This window comes from Bos mutus, chromosome 1, assembly GCF_027580195.1.
Source record: "Bos mutus isolate GX-2022 chromosome 1, NWIPB_WYAK_1.1, whole genome shotgun sequence".
Lineage (NCBI taxonomy): Eukaryota > Metazoa > Chordata > Mammalia > Artiodactyla > Bovidae > Bos > Bos mutus.
This window is the reverse complement of record NC_091617.1, coordinates 115413042-115421441: the sequence shown is the minus strand read 5'-3', so window position 1 is coordinate 115421441 and position 8400 is coordinate 115413042.

Below are 8400 nucleotides of genomic sequence, written 5' to 3'. Positions count from 1 at the left end.
ATCTTCTGGCCCGGAGGCTTTTTTTCTAAAGGTGATTATTCTCAAGTCAGGCGCCAGCCTCCAAAAAGCATTAGATAAAGTTGCATTCCTACAGAGCAAAGGTGTGGTGGGCTATTACAAGAAAAAGAATTAACTCAAGGGTCCCAGGTTACAAACATTAAAGCGACTACTTACACCAACTATATTAATCAATACACTGCCAGGGACACAGCAGGTAAGGGATATGGAAACTTAGCAGCAAACATTGGCTCAACAAGTGAAAATCCCTTCACCAATACAATTTCTAATCAATCTTTTAACTACTCAAAAGAATCTGTGTTTAGACAGTTTAGAACATCTCCTGCCTCTCACAGTTGGGAGGCTCTGAACAATCACATGTGGCCGGAAAAACCTATTCAGGCAGGCTAGAGGATTTCCAAAGGAGTTTGTAGGTTAAACACTGTCACACCCAGGAATTATTAACTGGAGCTGTAAGCTAACTCTTTTTTCAGAGAGGTCGTGGGGGACAGCCCCCCGTAAAGTCAGAGGTGTAGGTGAAAGCACAAAGCAGAAAGTAGGCAGACTCTGGTTTTAGGGGTAGATTGCTCGAGAATTTCCAGGGAGACTCCTGAGGCTTGATCCCGCCTTTGCGTATGCCGAGCCTCCTTCCTCATGACCTTTGCCAGAGGCGGAGCTCGCTCCCCGCAGAGTTCTATTTATACTGGCCATATCAAGCTTAGCCGTATACTCCACTCAATGATAAGGATGAGCCTCTAACTCAAAGTATACACTAATTGGGGTTCTACGAGCAATAGCACAGACAATTTCATATAAAGTAACACTGGCATTTATTCTCCTATCAGTCCTCTTAATAAGCTAGTCCTTCACTCTCTCTCTACCCTTATCATCATACAAGAACAACTATGATTAATTTTCCCATCATGATCATTAGCTATAATATGGTTTATCTCTACCCTGGCAGAGACCAATTTGACTTAACAGAAGGAGGATCTGAGCTCATGTCAGGCTTTAACGTAGAATACACAGTAGGGTCATTCACCCTGTTTTTAATAGCAGAATATGCAAACATTATCATGATAAACATCTTCACAACAATTTTATTCTTAGGGGCATTCCACAACCCATACACACCAGAATTATATGTAATTAATTTTTTCACTAAGTCACTATTATTAAAAATAAGTCACTATTATTAACAATCTCCTTCCTATGAATTCAAGCACATATCCCCGATTCTGATATGACCAACTAATATAGTTACTCTGAAAAACCACATTCTACAAGTAAAGTCAGCTAATTAAGCTATCAGGGCTCATACCCTGAAAATGTTGGTTTATACTCTTTCGGTACTAATAAATCCCATCATCTTTATCATTATCTTAGCAACTATTATCTCAGGAGTTATTACCATTATAATCAGCTCCCATTGACTACTTATCTGAATTGGATTTGAAATAAAGATGCTAGCCATCATCGGAGAAGGCAATGGCACCCCACTCCAGTACTCTTGCCTGGAAAATCCCATGGGCGGAGGAGCCTGGTAGGCTGCAGTCCATGGGGTTGTTAAGAGTCGGACACGACTGAGTGACTTCACTTTCACTTTTTGCTTTCATGCATTGGAGAAGGAAATGGCAATCCACTCCAGTGTTCTTGCCTGGAGGATCCCAGGGACAGAACAGCCTGGTGGGCTGCCGTCTACGGGGTCACACAGAGTCGGACATGACTGAAGTGATTGAGCAGCAGCCATCATCCCTATTATAATAAAAATATTTAACCCATAAGCCACAGAAGCATCAACTAAATATTTTTTAACATAGTCCACTGTATATTACTCATAATAACTGTTATTGTGAATCTGTTATTCTCAGGCCAATAAACCATCACAAAATTATTTAATCCAATAACATCTATACTGATAACAATAGCTTTGATCATAAAATTAGGAATATCCTTATTCCACTTCTGAGTATGAGAATTTACATAAAGCATTTCACTAGCATCCAGCTTAATCCTATTAACATGACAAAAACTTGCACCCATATCTGTGCTGTACCAAATTTCACCATCAATTAACTTAAATTTAATACTAACTGTATCATATTATCCATTATAACTGGAGCTGCGGAGGACTAAAGTAGACACAACTATGAAAAATCATAGTGTATTCATTGCTCATATAGGATGAATGACAGTAATCCTATTTACAACCCCCCTATAACAATGCTAAAGTAATGCTCAAAATTCTCCAAGCCAGGCTTCAGCAATATGTGAACTGTGAACTTCCTGATGTTCAAGCTGGTTTTAGAAAAGGAAGAGGAACCAGAGATCAAATTGCCAACATCCACTGGATCATAGAAAAAGCAAGAGAGTTCCAGAAAAACATCTATTTCTGCTTTATTGACTATGCCAAAGCCTTTGACTGTGTGGATCACAATAAACTGTGGAAAATTCTGAAAGAGATGGGAATACCAGACCACCTGATCTGCCTCTTGAGAAATTTGTATGCAGGTCAGGAAGCAACAGTTAGAACTGGACATGGAACAACAGACTGGTTCCAAATAGGAAAAGGAGTTCGTCAAGGCTGTATATTGTCACCCTGTTTATTTAACTTCTATGCAGAGAACATCATGAGAAATGCTGGACTGGAAGAAGCAGAAGCTGGAATCAAGATTGCCGGGAGAAATATCAATAACCTCAGATATGCAGATGACACCACCCTTATGGCAAAAAGTGAAGAGGAACTAAAAAGCCTCTTGATGAAAGTGAAAGTGAAAGTGGAGAGTGAAAAAGTTGGCTTAAAGCTCAACATTCAGAAAACGAAGATCATGGCATCCGGTCCCACCACTTCATGGGAAATAGATGGGGAAACAGTGGAAACAGTGTCAGACTTTATTTTGGGGGGGCTCCAAAATCACTGCAGATGGTGACTGCAGCCATGAAATTAAAAGATGCTTACTCCTTGGAAGGAAAGTTATGACCAACCTAGATAGCATATTGAAAAGCAGAGACATTACTTTGCCAACAAAGGTTCGTCTAGTTAAGGCTATGGTTTTTCCTGTGGTCATGTATGGATGTGAGAGTTGGGCTGTGAAGAAGGCTGAGCGCTGAAGAATTGATGTTTTTGAACTGTGGTGCTGGAGAAGACTCTTGAGAGTCCCTTGGACTGCAAGGAGATCCAACCAGTCCATTCTGAAGGAGATCAGCCCTGGGATTTCTTTGGAAGGAATGATGCTAAAGCTGAAACTCCAGTACTTTGGCCACCTCATGCGAAGAGTTGACTCATTGGAAAAAACCCTGATGCTGGGAGGGATTGGGGGTGGGAGGAGAAGGGGACAACAGAGGATGAGATGGCTGGATGGCATCACTGACTCGATGGATGTGAGTCTGAGTGAACTCCGGGATTTGGTGATGGACAGGGAGGCCTGACATGCTGCGATTCATGGGGTCGCAAAGAGTCAGACACGACTGAGCAACTGATCTGATCTGATCTAATAACAATGCTAAACCTTGCCATCTATATCATCTTATTCATAATGTTCATAAGCAACTCAACCACCACTACATTATCACTATCACATACATGAAATAAAATACCAATCATAACAACCCTCAACCTTATTATCAATAGGAGGTTATCAATAGGAGTGCAGTGGTAAAGAATCTGCCTGCTGATATAGGAGACACAGTTTCAATTCCTGGGTTGGGAACATCCCCTAAAGGAAGAAATGCAACCCATTCTGTGTGCTAGGCTTGGAAATCCCATGGACAGAGGAGCCTAATGGGCTACAGTCCATGGGGCTGGAAAGAGTTGACCATGATTGAGCACGCACACACACACACACACACACACACACAAACACACACAACACATGCACAACACATTCCTGATGCACATAGATGCAAAAGTTCTTAACAAAATATTAGCAAATTGAATATGGTGGTGGTGGTGGTTTAGTCGCTTAGTCGTGTCCAACTCTTGCAACCCCATGGACTGTAGCCCACCAGGCTCCTCTGTCCACGGGATTCTCCATGCAAGAAATCTGGAGTGGGCTGCCATTTCCTTCCCCAGAAAATTGAATATAGTACCACGTTAAAAGAATCACTTACTATAATCAAATGCATTCTCACTTCTGAAGGGGAAAAGAAATGACCAGTTCCCCAAATATGCTATTGTATTGTAAATGATGAAGAGTCACTGACCACAAGGCCTTCGGGACCTTATGGGCCTGCTGACTGCTACTGTATTCTTTCAATAAAAACTTACTAGTGAAACAGTAAATTGATACTGCAAGCTGAAAAAAGATTAATGCAATGATATTTTTGTAACATAATGAGGATTTTATTTTGTTTCATATAGAAATAATACCTGAATGTTTAAAAAAGTTCTAACAGTACTAAAGGATATAAAATGACAACTTAGTCGTTCTTTTACCATGAATTTCAGTCCACAAGATTCTCCTCCTACATTTTATTTTTCCTTTTAAAATTTTGTATCCTTCCAGTGATATCCTTGTATATACAATTGACCTTTGAATGACATGAGAGTTAATCTGCATATAACTTATAGTCAGCTTTCCATATCTATGGTTTCCCCACATCTTTGAATTCAACCAGCCAAGGGTCATGTTAGTACTGTAGTATTTACTATTGAAAAGTAGGCATGTAAAAGTGGAGCCCTGCAGTTCAAACACACATTGTTAAAGGGACAACTGTACTTCCATAGAGCTCTTGACTTCACAAAAAATGGTAGGTTACAATAACACATTGTTATGTACCTTTTTCAGATATTCAGGATTTTATTTTGTAGTTACCAGCTAATCCTGACCAAGCTTTTATGTCTTAGAACAATGACTTTATGCAATGTTTCATAAAACAGTGCAGAGGCCATAACTTTTGACACAGTTTGCCAAAGTGTATTTAAGTGGTTTAGTTTGTTAAGCATGTCTTGGATAGGAAAGTTAATACCTATATTGTGAAAGTACTTCTAATGCAGTTTAGGGGAAAGAAAGAGAAAACACTTCTCAGATGTATAAAACAGGCAAATAAAATGGATCAAGAATTTCCTTCCTCTGATGAAAAGTTGAATTCATAGAAATGTTCTAATAAAGAAAACTATAGTACATTTGCATTCAAGAGATTCCACATACTGGTTTGAGATACATAAAAATGGCAAGTTTCAGGCTTAATTTAGTAGATTTTGATATTTTTCCTTCCTTCCCACTCCCTTCTTTTTCTCCATTATTTCCTCTTTAATATCAAGTAAAATGGCCCTTTCAGCTGTAGTATTTCCACTCTGAAATAAATGACTTTTGTAATGCATCTTTTAAATCCTTTTATTCCACTTTAAGATGAAACCCTTTCAATCCTATTTCGATATGGCAGAGTAGAAGGATGTGCACTCCTCTTCTCCTGCAAGAATACCAAACCTGCAACTAGCTGCTGAACAACCATTGACAGGAGGATGTTGGAACCCACCAAAATAAAAGATACCCCACTTTGAAGGACAAAGGAGAAGCCACAACGAGATGGTAGGAGGGATGCAATCATATTAAAGTCAAATGCAATACCCACCAGAGACTCTTGAAGGGCACAAACAAAGCCTTGTGCACACTAGGACCTAAGGGAAAGGAGCATTCTCCCCCAACAAGAGACTGAACCAGAAATGCCTGTAGTGTTTAAGGGCCTCCTGTGAAGGCACGGGGCAGCAGTGGCCTGCCATGGGGACAGGGGCACTGGCAGCAACCATCTTGGGAAGTATGGTGTGTTGGCATAAGTCCTCTTGGAGGAGGTCACCATTAGCACCACCGTTGATCGTGGAATCATACCACAGAGCTGCTGGGTGGGTGACCAACAAACTGGAAAAGAATTATACCAAAGCACTGTTGTGAAGGTTCTAGACCCCATTTTAGACTTTCCAACCTGGGGATCTGGTAAAGGGACTGGGAATCTCCAGGTTTGAAGGTCAGCATATTTGATTACAGGACATCCACAGAGCTGGGGGCAATGGAGACTCTTGGAAGGCACAAACAAAACCTTGTGCACTCCAGGACACAAGAAAAAGGAGAAGCGACCCCACAAGAGACTGAGCCAGACCTACCTCTGAGTGTTTGGGAGTCTCCTGCAGAGGTGTGGGTCGACAGTGGCCTGCTCTAGGATCAGGGGCACTGGTAGCAGCAGTCCTGGGAGGTGTGGCATGTTGGCATAAGTCCTCTTGGAGGAGGTGCCATTAACACTACCATAGAGACTGCAGACTCAAGGAATGGGCCACCTCAGGCCAAACTACAGGGAGGGAACAGAGCCCTACCTGTCAGCAAAAAATTGGATTAAAGTTTACTAAGCATGGCCTCACCCACCAGAGTAAGACCCAGTTTTCCCCACAGCCAATCCCTTCAGGAAGCTTCCACAAGCCTCTTATCCTCATCCATCAGAGGGCAGACAGAATAAAAATCACAGTCATAGAAATGAACCAAAATGACCACATGGATCACAGCCTTGTGTAACTCAGTGAAACTATGAGCCATGCCGTTCAGGGCCATCCAAGATGGAGGCATCAAAGTAGAGAGTTCTGACAAAACGTGGTCCACTGGAGAAGGGAATGGCAAACTACTTCAGTATTCTTGCCTTGAGAAACCCATGAACAGTATGAAAAGGCAAATAGATATGACACTGGAAGATGAGCCTCCCCACCAGGTGGGCAGGTGTTCAATATGCTACTAGCGAAGAGTGGAGAAAAAGCTCCAGAAAGAATGACGAGGCTGAGTCAAAGCAGAAATGATACCCAGTTGTGGATGAGTCTAGTGGTGCAAGTAAAGTCTGATGCTGTAAAGAACAATATTGCATAGGAACCTGGAATATTAGGTCCCTGTATAAAGGTAAATTGGATGTGGTCAACCACGAGATGGCAAGAGTGAACATCGACATTTTTGAAATCAAGTAAACTAAAATAGACAGGATTCAGTGAATTTAATTCAGATGACCATTATATCTACTATTGTGGGCAAGAATCCCTTAGAAGAAATGGAGTCACCCTCATTGTCAAAAAGCAATGGAATGGGAGACTAGAGATCTCTTACGAAAATTAGAGCTATCAAGGAAACATATCATTCTAAGATAGGCACATAAAGGTCAGAAATGATAAGAACCTAACAGAAGCAGAAGAGATTAAGAAGAGGTGGCAAGAATACACAGAAGAACTGTACAAAAAAGGTCTTAATGACCCAGGTAACCCTGATGATGTGGTCACTCACCTAGAGCCAGACATCCTGGAGTGTGAAGTCTAGTGGGCCTTAGGAAACATTACTACAAACAAAGCTAATGGAGGTGATGGAATTCCAGCTGAGCTATTTCAAATCCTAAAAGATGACGCTGTGAAAGTGCTGCACTCAATATGCCAGCAAATTTGGAAAACTCGGCAGTGGCCACAGGACTGGAAAAGGTCAGTTTTCCTTCCAATCCCAAAGAAAGGCAATGCCAAAGAATGGTCAAACTATGGTACAGTTGTGCTCATTTCACACGCTAGCAATGCAACTGTGCAAAATTCTTCAAGCTAGGCTTCAACAGTACATGAACTGAGAACTGCCAGATGTATAAGTTGGATTTAGAAAAGGAAGAGGAACCAGAGATCAAATTGCCACCATCTGATGGATAATAGAAAAAGCAAAGGAATTCCATAAAAACTGAAATAAAGAAGCAGTCAGTTCTGCTTCACTGACTATGCTAAAGCCTTTGACTATGTTTCCAACAAACTGTGGGAAATTCTTAAAGAGATGGAATACCAGACCATCTTACCTGCCTCCTGAGAAACCTGTATGCAGGTCAAGAAGCAACAGTTAGAACCAGATGTGGAACAATACACTGGTTCCAGATAGGGAAAAGAGTATGGCAAGGCTGTATAAACACCCTGTTTATTTAATTTCTATGCAGAGTGCATCATGTGAAATGCTAGGCTGGATGAATCCCAAGCTGGAATCAAGAAGGTTAGGAGAAATATCAACAACCTCAGATAGGTAGATGATACCACTCTAATGGCAGAAAGTGAAGAGAAACTAAAGATCCTTTTGATGAGGGTGAAAGAGGAGAGTAAAAAGCTGGCTTATGCTGATGTATGGCAAAACCAATACAATATTGTAATTAGCCTCCAATTAAAATAAATAAATTTATATGTAAAAAAAATTTATTGAGAAAAAAAATCGACATTCAAAAAACTGAGATGATGGCATCTGGTCCCATCATTTCATGGCAAATAGACGGGGGAAAAACTAGAAGCAGTGACAGGTTTTCTTTTCTTGGACTCTAAAATCACTGTGGATGGTGACTACAACTGTGAAATTAAAAGACGCTTGCTCCTTGGAGGGAAAGCTGTGACAACCCTAAACAGTGTATTAAAAAGCACAGACATCA